General features: G+C 39.1%; 1 long non-coding RNA gene across 1 annotated transcript; it reads left to right on the plus strand.

Annotated features, from left to right (window-relative positions):
* The first annotated feature begins 3,779 nt into the window (after positions 1-3,779).
* LOC144989391 (uncharacterized) lies at positions 3,780-5,199 on the plus strand. The gene is made up of 4 exons (XR_013653533.1): positions 3,780-3,955; positions 4,508-4,685; positions 4,815-4,909; positions 5,064-5,199. It is a non-coding gene; the product is annotated as an uncharacterized LOC144989391 (long non-coding RNA).
* Positions 5,200-14,835: the final 9,636 nt, after the last annotated feature.

Raw genomic sequence — 14,835 nt, forward strand, 5'->3', positions numbered from 1 at the left:
TTTACTCTTGTAACCCTTGTTCTATCCTAGGCACTTTACCGTTGGGAGTTGGGTCATCTAGACCCACTAGACGGGGCTAATCTGGATGGTTGTGATAGAAAAACGTTGATTAAAGCATCTCATGAGCTCAGAGGTGACACAGAATGTTTGAACCTGCAAACTTTGATGGATTCGTACTGAAAAGGTGAGAAATTGAAAGCTGCTGTGCGTAAATATCGGCCACAGATCCAGAATGAATGGTTGATCAACTGCTGAAAGGAGAGGGAGGAGACAGTCTCCACATTGTTGGAGGTTACCTTGCTGGGTCCCAATACCCCCCCCCGGCTCTTGGCAGCACATGGATGCAGGGACGAGTAAGAGAATAAACAGAGGGCAGGGACAGCTCCCATCACTGCTCTCTCATGGTCTGAGTTTACAGCCAGTCTGTCCTCCGAAAGTCCATCTGACTTTTTTTGTACTCATCTGTGTCTATAAAAAGTTAGAAGGACGGTGTTGTGTTTACTGAGCTTGTAGTGTGCTGCTGCCACTAGGGGGCAGACTTGACAACTAAAATTTAAGATTTTTCTGTTAGTTTTTGGTTGCTGAGCTGAATATTTACAATAAAATCTAAAAGGTTTATTTTCACTTGTGGTTCTAATGTCAGAACCACAACAACCGGTCTGATGAAAAGGAATCGGAATTAGTTTATTTCAAACAATCAAAACAAAGAATTGCTAAAGAAGACAAACATCATGTATGTCTCTACATATAGATTTTAAACTTTGAGGGATTTATTTACCATTTCCTGCGTCTACGCTATCATGAAGATGTTACTTAGAAACTTTGCACGTGAAGCCAGATCTCAGCAAATTAAGATACTGCAGTTAAAATATCTAAAAAGAAATGAAGAAAAAATCATAGAGAAGAAAATATCTGCACTCCCTTAAACAACAAAACTGTGAAAAAAACCTGTTTTCTTATTTTTATTAATAAGAGGGGTTTTCTGCATCTCTTCTTCACAGGGCGTCTTCATCATCATCCACAGTTCTTCTCCCTGAAGAAGCAGAATTTAGAAGATGAAGCAGCTTTTTTGATTTCCAAACGTGCAGGAAAACAGGAAATGACATCATCCACATCAGAAGACGATGAAGAGTAAAAGAGTGAAAGTACTTGTTCCAGTTCTCTGGTCCTCATTTCCTTTGGTTCTCCTCCTGTACATGTAGACCAGAGCAGCAACCACACCCAGAATCATCAACACCACCTTCACCACGCCTCCAACGATGAAGATGAAGTCGTGAACAGAAAGATCTGCAGACAAAAGATTCCCCAACATCAACTAAAATGTTTGTGTGGAAAGGTTTGACTTTTAAAATTTGTCTTTGTGTTCGGTTTTTCCTGTGATTGTTGGTTAACCCTTGTGCTATCCTAGGCACTTTACCATTGGTAGTTGGGTCATCTAGACCCACTAGACAGAACTCTGAACCTTTTTTCTTCACTGATTTGTGATCTTCACTGGTGTCCATGGATTACATGAAATCTTTCCACCTTTATCCACCTTTGTCATGGTAGGGAGAACATCTCAATGGAAGGGGGGGGGGGGTCATCTGGACCTCACAGGATAGCACAGCAGTTCTGGATTTTTAAAGTAAATATCCCCTCATTTGAGATGAAAACTGATTGGTTTTGACTCTAAACTTAAATAAAGTAACCATTTTTCATCTATTATAGAATCTTAAAGAATTTAGATTAAAAAAACTCCAAATGTCAGAGTCTCTTCAGGGTTTGAGCTTTTTTTGGAATGTTGACATTCATGGAGTCGCAGAATTATTCAAGCCAGAATACTCACCGCTCAAAATATGAAGATACGTGTCAAACTCATTCATGTTCCCGAGCCGACAGAGATATCGACCAGCATCTTGATCAGTGATGTTCCTGATGAGCAGATGGCAGTCACTGCTCACTCTCAGCTGAGAAGCTCTAGCTGAACTCTGGACAACATTTCCATCCTGTACTTCTGCTCTAAATGCTTCATCTGGGTCTTTCTGGTAAAGCCATTTAACATCAGAGCATGAGGAAGAGGAGGATGTAGGTCTACAAGGTAAAAGGACGTCATCTCCAACTCTTTGATAAAGATGTTTAGTTTGTCCGTTTATCTCTGCAGGTGAGAAAAGAACAAACACAGAGAAAAGTCGAACCTGTAACACAACAGTTACTAACAAAATCCATGAAGAAATTAAATCAAAGAATAATATCTGCAAAGTTTTGTTTTGAAGGTAATTTAAATGAATAAATAATAAAATGAATTAATATTACAAATTATTTTTTCATAACTGACATCAAAGTTTGGCTTTTTAGACAATTTAAATACTGACATAAATTAAATTTACTATTTTAATATGACATTTTAATTTCTCATTCCCTTTACTGGTAACACTTTATATTAAGATTCCTTAACAAGCTTTGTTAACACATTAAAAAGCATTATAAATGAATTTATAGGGTGTTAGTAAGACATTTATTAGTACAATAAGTCTAATAAGGTTTATTAAATTACTTAGTTAACACATTTACAAGCATTATTATTAGGATGTTTTCAAGATGCTAATGATGCATTTACTGATATTATAGGTGCTTAACAAATGTGTCAGTGTTAATAAGCTTAATAAGATTTATTAACAACCTTTGTTAACAAATTAAGAAGTATTATTATTGTTTGGGGTTCTACTAAGATATTTATTAGCATTATAGATGCCTCACACAAGTCTAAGTGTTCATAAGCTTAATAAGTTTTATTAACTAACTTAACAAATTAATAGGCTTTATTCATTTGTCAGATGCTAGTAAGATATTTATTAGCATTATAGATGTCTTGCAAATACCTGAAAGTGTTAATAAGATTTATTAACATCTAAAGTCAGACCATTGTCTTCTAAATCCATATTACTAAACTGCTTATAAGCTTTACAAATGTATTAATTAACTTTGTTAATAGTTTATTAATTGTTTTGCAGCACCTCATCTAAAGTGTGGACGTTTTTTACCACAAACAACCACAAAGCATAAAGATTGTAAAAAGAACTTTATGACATTAAAACAAACTAAACATACACAAATCGTTCTGTAAAAGATATATAATAATTTAATTCAGACAAATATTTTTTTAAAAAAAACATATATACTGGTGTTGGATGACTCTAGCATCATAGCTAATAAGGATAAAGTATTAGCATCTATCCTGAGTGAAACATTCATTGCAAATCCCATCACCAGGAGACAATTCTCTGCATTCAATGCCAACTGCATTCAACCACTGTTGCCTTGCTTCAAAGTCCACCAGAAAGTTGCACAACCCAGTCATTTTTGAAGAACGAAGACAATAAACCTACAGGAGCCATGCTAAAGCTAACACGCTAACGACCGACCGGTACAGAATCAAAGATGGGCGGGGCTTTTTTCGTCACCTGTGTGAAAGCAAAGTCTAAGAGGCCATTCAATTGGCTGAAAGCGAGCAGCCTGTTTTGCTGATGAGTTTGATTGACAGATTCATTAGCCAATGGTGACATTAGTTAACCTGCCCATCTTTGATTCATAGATGGGCAGGTTAGCGTGTTAGCTTTAGCATGGCTCCTGTAGGTTTATTGTCTTCGATCTTCAAAAATGACTGGGTTGTGCAACTTTCTTGTGGACTTTGAAGCAAGGCAACAGTGGTTGAATGCAGTTGGCATTGAATGCAGAGAATAGACCTTTTTCGCAAAAACCGGAAGTACGTCATCAACGTGTAAACCTAGTTCCGGTTTGTGCTTCGCTGGCGGAGGAATGGCAGAGCCTAGAGTGTTTTCGAAGAGCCTGAGTTGTGTTCCGAAGTTCACCAGCACCGATGTGATGAAGAGTGTGAAGATGCAATCGTCCACTAAAGGAAACAAATTGGACATGGGATATAAATTCGTCCACGAAGAGTTTATCCACCATTACCAAGGTAAGCTTCAGCTAGCTTTAGCCATAGCCGCATCACCGGTAACTCTGTGTGTTTACGTCAACTGTAAATCCTGGTGTTATTAATTTGTAATATAAGGCATCGCAGTGAATATGTTGTGTGTATGTTTAAGTGAAAAGGCATGAGATTAACATAACACCCAAAAATTTGGTGAAGCTGTAAATAAGAAATGTTAAGTTGCCCGTATGCGTGTTCATTTTGCTGCGGTTGCGGCACTTTCTTCACTTACTAGTATTATTTTTCTGAAAGTATGGTGAGCAGAAGTCCTCTTTTCCTGGACATGTCCTCTCTTTTGATACTTATATAATAAAATAACATTGAACATAGATGAAATGTAATTATATTTGCTTCATGTATGCAGCTCTGAACACCAATTACTCTCGATGAAATATCTCACAAACTCACTTCACTCCTCTTTTTTACAAACTCAAATCTGGTCACCCTATTGACAGTTATAGTTTCATGTCATTCTGAACATTGATGTAGCAACATAAGTATGTCCTAATTTTAACCTATATAATTTATTGTGTCTAGATATCACTGGACGCAGAAAGTGCCAACCTGAAAGCTTTCGTCTGCAGTTGTGTGGCTGCTAAAGGATTTTGCAATCACATAGTTGCCATCCTGTTCCAGACCGCACATTATTCACAGCTGGGTCTGCAGGCTGCTCCACCCCCCTGGCCTGCACGAGTGGCTTGCAAAGATGGCACAGGTGGGTTTGTGATCATATTGTCATTATTTTTTAAGAACGTATGTGTATCCATAACAACTCTAAATTATTATAAAAACACCCCAAGTAGTTACTACAGACTTTAATTGCTTTCTGCCTTTTACTTATAAGGGAATCCATCCTGAACCGGTTAGTGAGCTGATGGTGCAAAAACCCAAAACAGTTGGCAGGGACGGTCAGAGGTCCACACTGTACAAGGCATACAGGTGATTAACTTTTTGTTGCTTTGTGAGCAAGTTAAGTTGTTTTTTCTAATCTTATGACTAACCAAATTATGGTTACAGCAGATATAATGAATTAAATTGAAATGTAGTTATGCACTTATGTCTAACTTTTGTGTGTTGTGTTTCTCTTGTGTAGGACCACAGCCAGATCCATATGATGGCATCTGGAAGCAGATTATGCCAGATGCAGCCCCAACCTCTCATGGCTGGGTTGGATGGGTTTCTGAGATGGAATGAAAGAGAACTTGGATATATATTGTGGCAAATGCATGAATGCATACCTTAAATTACACTTATCTTGTCTTTAACAATCAGTTCAGCCTTCTGTCTTACTGTTGATCTGTAATGTTATTTTTTATTGTAAATGTTTGATGTTATTTGCATACCAAAAAATTAAACGAGGCACAATTTTGACCAAAATTGTTTTATTTGTTCATCTAATTTTTTTGCGTAGTCAGTCACATTTCAACAGAAAAATATTACGAATATAACAATTATATTTAATTAGATTTTAAGAATATGTGGAAACACTAAATTTTTCCATACTATTTGCACATTATACATTATTTACATACCAAACATTAATTCACTCTTCAAAACAAAAAAGTCCATGATAATTTGCCAAAACACGGCGGTTAAGCCAGATCTGATTCACACTGCCCATCAGTGTGAGCGGCACAGAGAGTCCCTGATGTGAACGGACTTTATCTTACTGATCACTCTTTCCACCATAATTCTGAGGCGGGTGATGGCTGCGGTTTGTTCTGTTTCCTCCTTGCTGAATTGAGCTGAAAGCTTAAAAGGTGGAATGATGATCTTAGATCCAATGTCAGTTAGGAGGTCTTGAACGAGGAACTTTTGTCCGCCATGACATCGTCTTCTGGCTCCAGCAAAGGAACTTGGCTTCTAAGTCATGGATGTAATCCAAAGCCTCATCCAGAGCACCTGTGAAGATAAAGAAATTAAAAATCAGTCTTAATATATTAATGCTACCTTTCAACACAACACAGTAATCATGTTTTGAAAAGTATGTTAAGTATTTAATTACAAATACATTTCATTTATTTTTGTTAAGGAAATTACAAAATGACAAAATGCTCAAAAGTGATTAAATACATGTAATTAAAATAGGTGAGAGCATGAACATCTTTTATTATAAATATTAATTTGTTCAGGTAGAAATGCATGTATCCAATAACGGTACACATAGTTGACTAACGTTAACCAAACACATTATGAACAACCTTACCTGCAGGTGGGTGTGTCACGTAGTCGTGATCCATCTTTACTGTCTTAGCTTAGCCACCATGTCGCTAGTATCTTCACAGCTTAGCTGCATAGCCTGACGTTTGAGGTTCTGTCATATTCTGACTCCCTTCTCAAAGGATCAGTAAAGTTGTTCCAAGGGAAAATACTCGGGGCAACACCACTCTTCAGGCGACGAACGACGCAGCCGCACCACAATACCGGAGCGAAGTTAGTAAGTGCCGGCAGCAGAGGGTGCTACCTGTGTTTACATTAAAACTATGCCCTTCATCTCTTCGGATCGCCTATATCCATTTGGGTTTCAGGTTTGGATCCACAGGAAAATAATGAAATGAAAGGTAAGGCTGTTTTTGGTTGGAAGACGAACAGCCTGGAACGCAACAGAGACTGCAACTCTTCGACTCTGCCATTCTTCATATCTGCTGCTACGCTAACAGGAAGTTGTTTTACACGTCATTGACGTATTTCCGGTCGAAAAATGCGGAAGTGTGAAAAAGGTCTATTGTCTCCTGGTGATGGGATTTGCAATGAATGTTTCACTCAGGATAGATGCTAATACTTTATCCTTATTAGCTATGATGCTAGTCATCCAACACCAGTATATATGTTTTTTTTAAAAAAATATTTGTCTGAATTAAATTATTATATATCTTTTACAGAACGATTTGTGTATGTTTAGTCTGTTTTAATGTTATAAAGTTCTTTTTACAATCTTTATGCTTTGTGGTTGTTTGTGGTAAAAAACGTCCACACTTTAGATGAGGTGCTGCAAAACAATTAATAAACTATTAACAAAGTTAATTAATACATTTGTAAAGCTTATAAGCAGTTTAGTAATATGGATTTAGAAGACAATGGTCTGACTTTAGATGTTAATAAATCTTATTAACACTTTCAGGTATTTGCAAGACATCTATAATGCTAATAAATGTCTTACTAGCATCTGACATATTAATAAAGCCTATTAATTTGTTAAGTTAGTTAATAAAACTTATTAAGCTTATGAACACTTAGGCTTGTGTCAGGCATCTATAATGCTAATAAATATCTTACTAGAACCCCAAACAATAATAATACTTCTTAATTTGTTAACAAAGGTTGTTAATAAATCTTATTAAGCTTATTAACACTGACACATTTGTTAAGCACCTATAATATCAGTAAATGCATCATTAGCATCTTGAAAACATCCTAATAATAATGCTTGTAAATGTGTTAACTAAGTAATTTAATAAACCTTATTAGACTTATTGTACTAATAAATGTCTTACTAACACCCTATAAATTCATTTATAATGCTTTTTAATGTGTTAACAAAGCTTGTTAAGGAATCTTAATATAAAGTGTTACCGATTAATTCCAGCAGTAGAGTCATTCTTAGTTTGTTGGTCTCTCGCTGTAAATGTTCATTTACTCTTTGATGATGACTAAATAGAAAAGAAAGTTTAGGCTCCACCCACTTAATATTTTAGTGTCAGTACATGTGTGAGAGATGTCAGAGTGAATGAATTACAGATTAAAAACATATAAAATTAAGTGTCTGAAGGTAAAAATGAAACAAAAGCAGACATTTGATGTCATTATATTTGAAGATAAAGCTCAACAGTTCATCAGTTGAGTACCATTTTCTTCCTGTCAGAACAGTTCTAACAGAGGAAACAATGCGTCTGTCCCTTTCCTGTACTCTGTACATGCTTTTTACTGAACTTTACCCGCACTACTTTTGCTCAGAAACTGTCTGGTTTTGATCGTTTGTAACAAACTTGATGTTTCATCAAAGCAGTAACGGAATCAACTGTCATTACATGAACGAGTCCGTCCTCTTGTACTGTCCAGTCTTGTGCTTTGAAAAACTGTGATCAGATTTGATCACAGCTGGACCTCAGTATGCAGATGCTAATGTCACAGTTTGCTTTCAAGTAAAACTCTCAAAGTTCCGTTTTTGACTCTTCAGCCTTCTTGAAATCTATTCTGTAAGCCTTAAAACTGGACACAGACCAACACCAATTTCATGTTGCTTTCCAAACAGTACTTTATTGCATTACTAAATAACAAACTGCCCTTTCTGGTGGTGGGATGGTTGTTTCTCTCCCAAATTCCTTTTTAGACAAACTCTAACATTAAATTCTGGAGAGTCTCATCTACTGCCCTGTACATCAGGTTTGTCTATTTTCAATCAAGAGAGATCATAGACACCTTTTGTATCGATGTTGACCTTCATTTTAATCTTACTTGTATGGATTTCTTTTTGGAACGGATAAAAGACAGAAGGTAAGGGGAAATTGGTATTTTAGAGACGGGGAAAAAGGATAAAAAAGGAAGCAGAAGTTTGAGAACTATTAAAGAAACACATAGGAGGGGGTACGATTAAAAACAAATGAGGCTAATAGTATCTTAACTTGTTTATCATTATAACTTTAACATACAAACACACATGCCAATTGACATGTAGACAGAACAGGTACATATTAACATGCATCCTTCCTGTGTTCATGCAGATATCCTGTTTGTGCAAAGGTGAGCTTTCACCAGTGCTCACTTATTTGTCTGTGTTCTATACTGGTTCTGCAAACCCAAATGTATGAAGATCAACGAAAAGAAACTTTCATCATCTTATAAGAGTTTAGTGGTTTCCTCATTTTTAAACATGTTCTATTACACGAACATGTTTGTGGACATTGTCACTTGAGTGTCTTTTTTTAAGCTCTGTGTTCATTAAAGAGATGGGGCGACATTATAATTTAGTGTTTTCATTTTATAAAGAAAACTAGAGAATCAGACCAGCAATATATACTTTTGCTAGTGGTGAGGTGCTCATGGTTTGAATGGTTCTTTCATTGACCTGTTCCCCTTCAACTCTCAGAGAAACGTTTCACTCCTTTAGGTTTCTCTGCCGGGAATTCATTCATCTGTTGTTGACTCAACTGCAGAAATTCTCTCAAACCTTAAAAGTCTTTAAGGAGAATCTCTAGCAGATTTAGGTGAGCAGTCATGTAAAGGAAAAAAATCCACTTGCAGTCTGGTCTCAAAAACTCGTTTATTCTTAAATAGATTTAACATGTGTGATCAGGAATACTGTCGTTCTTTCAACATTGTCTTTTTTCTTGCTTTTTAAAAAAAAAAACTTTGGTGAAACTTTATTTGTGATCCAGAAAGACCTGCAGAAACAAATACATTTCTAAATCTTTTGTGGTTAGACTCTTTTGGGATGAACGGAGCGCATAGATAACACTGTTGGTGGTTAAACGTCAGACCAAAGCGTCACTCTAAGAGGAGAACGGCGTGTAGGAAGGGCGGTATGAAAGTATTAATGTTCCAAAATGGACGAGCTTGTATATTTGATTTGAGAACTTGTAATACAGAATGTGAATACTTGTGCAAAAAAAATCTGCATCTGTGTGTAAAAATCTTCTGCTGTAAACTGACAAATTCCCATTTGCATGTGTTCATTTAGAGTTACAACTTCAAATCTGTGATTACAACTGCTCAAATGTGCTTCTGCGTGTGCTCGAATCTGCTGCGCAAATCACAAGTGCGCTACAACTGCGCTCTGAATTCTGACACATTCCTTGCGAGAAATTTGTGTCTAAACTGATCTGTGTCCGATAATGGACCTAGGGGGGCGAGGGAGGGTTAGAGGAGGCGGAGTCAACCAATCAGAGTGCAGGATTCGGAGAACGAGGTAAAGTTAGAAAGAGCTTCACAGAGTCGGACTTCCTGCTTCAATAACTCTTCTGATAAACGTTCAAATGTGACAGCAAGTCTCTCAATCATTTTGTATTAACACGGAGAGTGAACTACAAATGCATTTCTAAAGAAAAAAAAACGTTTTTTTCCAGCATTTTAATGAGAAATGATCTCTTTGTGCTTAAATGCAGACATGCAGCTAGACGGCTGTGAACGGACAGCGTCAGCAGGAAGATCATCTTTGTTGCAGTAGGACAACAGGGCCAGGGCTATTGAGCAGCTTTATTATAAATCATATGGATTAACATTTGAAAAAAATGTATTAGATTAGATCAAGGCGTTCCCCGCGATGTTCCAGGCGACGCCACGGCGGAGCGTGGCTGTGGCGGTCCCAGCCCACTGAGCAACGGCTGTTTCTGCGCGAGCGACAGGCGTGCTCCACCGTCGGTCAGCGGGATCCTGGCTTCTTCTTTCCTCGGCGGAGCACGGCGTCTGGCCGCTGAGCTCCGCGGAGGAAATAAGAAGCGAGGATCCCGCTGACCGACGGCTGGGTCCACGACACCGCGCTACGCCCTCGTCCAGCGGCCAGACGGCGAGCGAGCGACGGGCGAGGCTGGGTATTCAAGTATTCACATTCTGTATTACAAGTTCTCAAATCAAATATACAAGCTCGTCCATTTTGGAACATTAATACCTTCATAGGGCGGCAAATCTACAATGCAGAGAATTAAACATCCACAAATGAAACAATGTAGTGTGGTTGGCTGAGAAGAAGGTGAGCATTTCGCTATTGGTTCAGACTGAATGTGTGTTGATGATTGGAGTGTAGAGTGAAGCAACAGCAGCCAAAGTTCCTGGAAGTGAGGTAGAGCTTCATGACTGAGATGTCCCATATGAGTGCGGGCGGTTACTTTGTTAGTGCCGTGTTTGTGTAGGTATCTAGTGGTCAAAATACTAAACCAAAAGGTAAGGTCAGGTAGTGAATATTGTGGTGCGGATCGGACCTAATGGTCCCTTGAATAAACAGTGTGGTTGGGGTGGGAACCCTGTTCCCTCGTATCGTGTGTGGTGTAAGGAGAAGGGGGTGTGGTTAGGGTTAGGAAAAGGGTCAGGGGGAGGGCTAGGATAGTATTAGCGGCAGGACAGATAGCGGAAGGTTAGGTTTAGGGTTAGGGATGGTGCAGGGTCAGGGTCAGGTGTGGAGGAGGGGACAGGAAGTAGATTATGTGATGTGCACAGGACCTGGTGGTCCCATGAACATACAGTGTGGTTGCGGTGGGAATCCCGTTCCCTTGTAGTGTATTTGGTGGTGGGGGGGGGGGGGGGGGCTGGTATAGTTTCGGAGATGGGGTGGGAGGAGAAAACAATAAAGAAAGGAAGAGGGGAGAGAACAAATATATAAGAGAAATAAAAAAAGAGAAAGGAGGGGCGATAGGAAGAATCAGAGGGATTGTGGGAAGAGAGAGCACAAAAGAAAGGGAGAGAAAAAAGAGAGAAAAAATTGTTTTGGAGAGAGAAAAAGAAAGCAAAACCAAGTGAGCCCTCCTAGGGATGACGGTAACACTCTAAGAAGCACACATTCATTCAACCCGCTTGCTTTTTACTTTTGCACAAATATGGGCACAGGTCTTGTTTTACACCCCTCTTTGAGAATCTTGTGTGTAGCTGTCTGTGCAGAAATCTGTAAATCTTCCATCATCAATGGATGAACATACTTCCAATCTGTAAATAGTTGTGTGCAGACTATTTGCTGATGTGTGAACTAAGTCACGCAATTTACTAAGAACACTTACAACTCTGCATTATGGACCCCCCCATCTTAACCCTTTATCCCCCATATCTAACATCCCACTCTTCTTTTTCCCGTCTGGTCCAACAAGGAATTCATATAAATATTCATATTTTTCATCATTCATCTTCTAATCCGTTTTGCCCCTTTTGGGGTCACGGAGCTGCTGGAATGTCTTAAAAAAAGTCTAAAAATACAGTGAATGAAACAGGTTAATTTTACTGCGACTGTTTTACAGTGCGCACTGTTGAATCTGACTGGCTTCAGCTGCAGCATGGAGGGAGCTGGCACCTCAAAGGAAGCCAGATGTTTCTGCTTTGAAGCTGGAGTTCCTCCAAGTCCCTAAGCTAGAAGCTGTTAAAGAGAAGAAAAAGAGAAAACATCCCAACCAGGAGCAAATGCAGCCGGTTCACCTTCTCAGGGAAGTTCTCAGATCTGCTTCCCAACTGAGATGTGGAACCGGTGCTTTACTATAAATGTCTGCGTTCACTGGAGTTAAAATCTCCCAAAATGCAACTGGGTGTCAGTCAGAAGCCTTTTCCCTTCAGGGGTACGGGTACATCATCTCTAAGTTTAGCTGATTCTTCAAGCAGCTCCTGAAAGATGGATTTGTTAGTCACTAATCTATGTGTACTTTGGAATTAGTACATCATACAAACACTGAAGTGGTTTTTAATTAATCAAACTTAATGTCATTTTGAGAAAACTTCAGCCCAGAACTGGTGGTTCAGAAATAAACCAAATTGTGTTGATCAGGATTGAAGCTGAAAATACAAATATACACAAAAATGAGAGGCAAACACAACAACAAGCAGGTCACTCTTATGATTTGATATCTCAGAGTCCAATGAACCATCTGATGCAAAGAGGAGGACGGTTGTTTCCACGAAGTACGTTAAGGCTGATGATGCAGACTTTGAACCCGCTTATCCCTTGTGCTATCCTAGGCACTTTGACATTGGGAGTGGGGTCATCTAGACCCACTAGACAGAGCTCTGAACCTTTGTTCTTCAATGATTTGTGATCTTCACTGGTGTCCATGGATTACATGAAATCTTTCCACCTTTATCCACCTTTGTCATGGTAGGGAGAACATGTCAATGTAAGGGGGGTCATAGGTTAGCACAAGGGTTAAACCATGGTCACTTACTAAAGAAATAAACATTATATCAGTTTTTAGTAATTTATTCTTGATTTTCTTTCGGTTTCGATCGCTTTTTTCACAAAATGCAGACCATTTGTTAAGTGGTGTGGCGCGTTGTCACGGTAACTTGACGGACAGAGACGGACCTCGACTTCAGCCGCAAAGTAAAGGGATATCCATTTACTAAACATGCCCATGGGTTGAATAAAGCATCAGTTCAGAGAGAAAGTTCACTTCTTACCGCTTGTTTTTGTCCAGATGACGAAGCAAAAGGTTGTTTTAAAGAAGCCGGCGCAGTGATACAGAACATTTAAGCTAGCTGACCAGAACTACCTTTTTAGGCGTGCAATATCACTTTTTAGCACACACCCAGCAGCCAATCAGAATCAAGAATTCACCCGGACTGTGGTGTAAATGTGAGCATGGAGTGTACCAAACCTAAGTTATTTTTTGCTTCTTAAGAAACAAATAAATTACCAAGCGATTTTTAATAAATACTGGTTTGGAAAAGTCTAAATTATGTCTGCAGGAGACATTTGCTGAAAGTTCCTTAAAGTGAATAAAGTTAAATGTACTAAAGTATAGAGAGAATCAGTTTATGGAGCTAAAAATATTACGGGGATTACAAAATAATTCAGATATTCTCCATCAATAACTTGAAATATTACTGTCAGTCATGTGATCCAAATTGATTCTAAATGGATCAATAATGGATTTACTTGTCTTTGACCTGTGTGGTGCAAGTTAGTTCCCAACTGTAAAACATTCAATTACAATGTTAACCTCCGAGAATTGTAATGGATTATAACTCTGGTCTTAAAGGTTCACTGGAGGGAAAATTGTGTTTTTGGTGTTTTTAAAGTGTTCTTGATGATGGAGGACATACTGTATGTATTTAGCTTAAAAGGAGCGAAGAAGGAATTTCCCATTTCCACGTGGATTATTACCGACATCTGTAGCTTGTCAGATGTAATTAAATGGAGGGAAATAAAATGCCCCATCACAATGCGTAATGACGCACAATGGCTGATCTTAGAAGATGTGGCAAATGGAAGAATTCGGAGTGAACGCATCTTTAGACAGCAAGGAGACTTGCTGGAAAACGAGGACGAGTGGCTTATGAGCCGGTTCTGACTTCCTCGAGCCGTCCTGTTGGACCTCTGCGGGCTTTTGGGCCCGGCGTTATAGAAGAGCACTCGGAGGAACCACGTGTGTCACCCGGTGCATCTGGCGCTCCGGTGCCCCCCCCCCCTGGTGGCAGAGACACTCTGGCGATGGAGCGCTAGACGTTTTTTTGCCTCGACTTTGATGTCCGACCATTTCTTTTTTATTTGGGCCACGGTCCGAGGTTGTGAGGCTACAGCATTTACGGCGTCTGCCGCCGTCTGCCACTCACGTGCCTTTTTGGCATTAGTAATGCCCACACTGGGCCCTCCAAACAACACTTTTCTCCTCTTTTCCACCTCGCCAACGATAACTTTTACTTCACATTGAGTGAAGTTACGTTTTTTTGATTTTCTCTCCGTGTATGCCATGGTTTCACAATCAATGAATATTCATTTGTGGGCGTTTCACGGACTATTTATGGGCAACTATGGGCGTGTCATGAAGCCGCAAAAGCTGCGCTGCATTTAGAATCGGTTGTGATTTATTAAGGGAAAGATGCGTAGGATGTGCGTGCGGTTTTATAAATCCGAATATTTCTGTGCGTACGCACGTCCTATGTTTCATCCGTACGCCACTTCTGACGCAAATCCCACGCAAAGTTTTATAAATGAGGCCCCTGATCTGTTACGTAGACGGGCCACAAGCTTCCCCCTGTGCTCCATTCTGATGCATACACTTGTAAACAGACCCGTGTCCGTCTTTGTTTTTCTCATCCGAGCTGGAATTTGGCTCTTTTTATCAGGATTGAGCAGTTTTTAGCCTAAATCCAAAAACCTGTGTTGTTTTCTCAGACATGGTCTCTGCAGAGCAGCAGGGACTCTGAATCGGCGGTGGGACGCCCACTTTCTGTCACCC

This window comes from Oryzias latipes, chromosome 23, assembly GCF_053564925.1.
Source record: "Oryzias latipes strain Hd-rR chromosome 23, Olatipes_Hd-rR_3.1".
In the NCBI taxonomy this organism is placed as follows: domain Eukaryota; kingdom Metazoa; phylum Chordata; class Actinopteri; order Beloniformes; family Adrianichthyidae; genus Oryzias; species Oryzias latipes.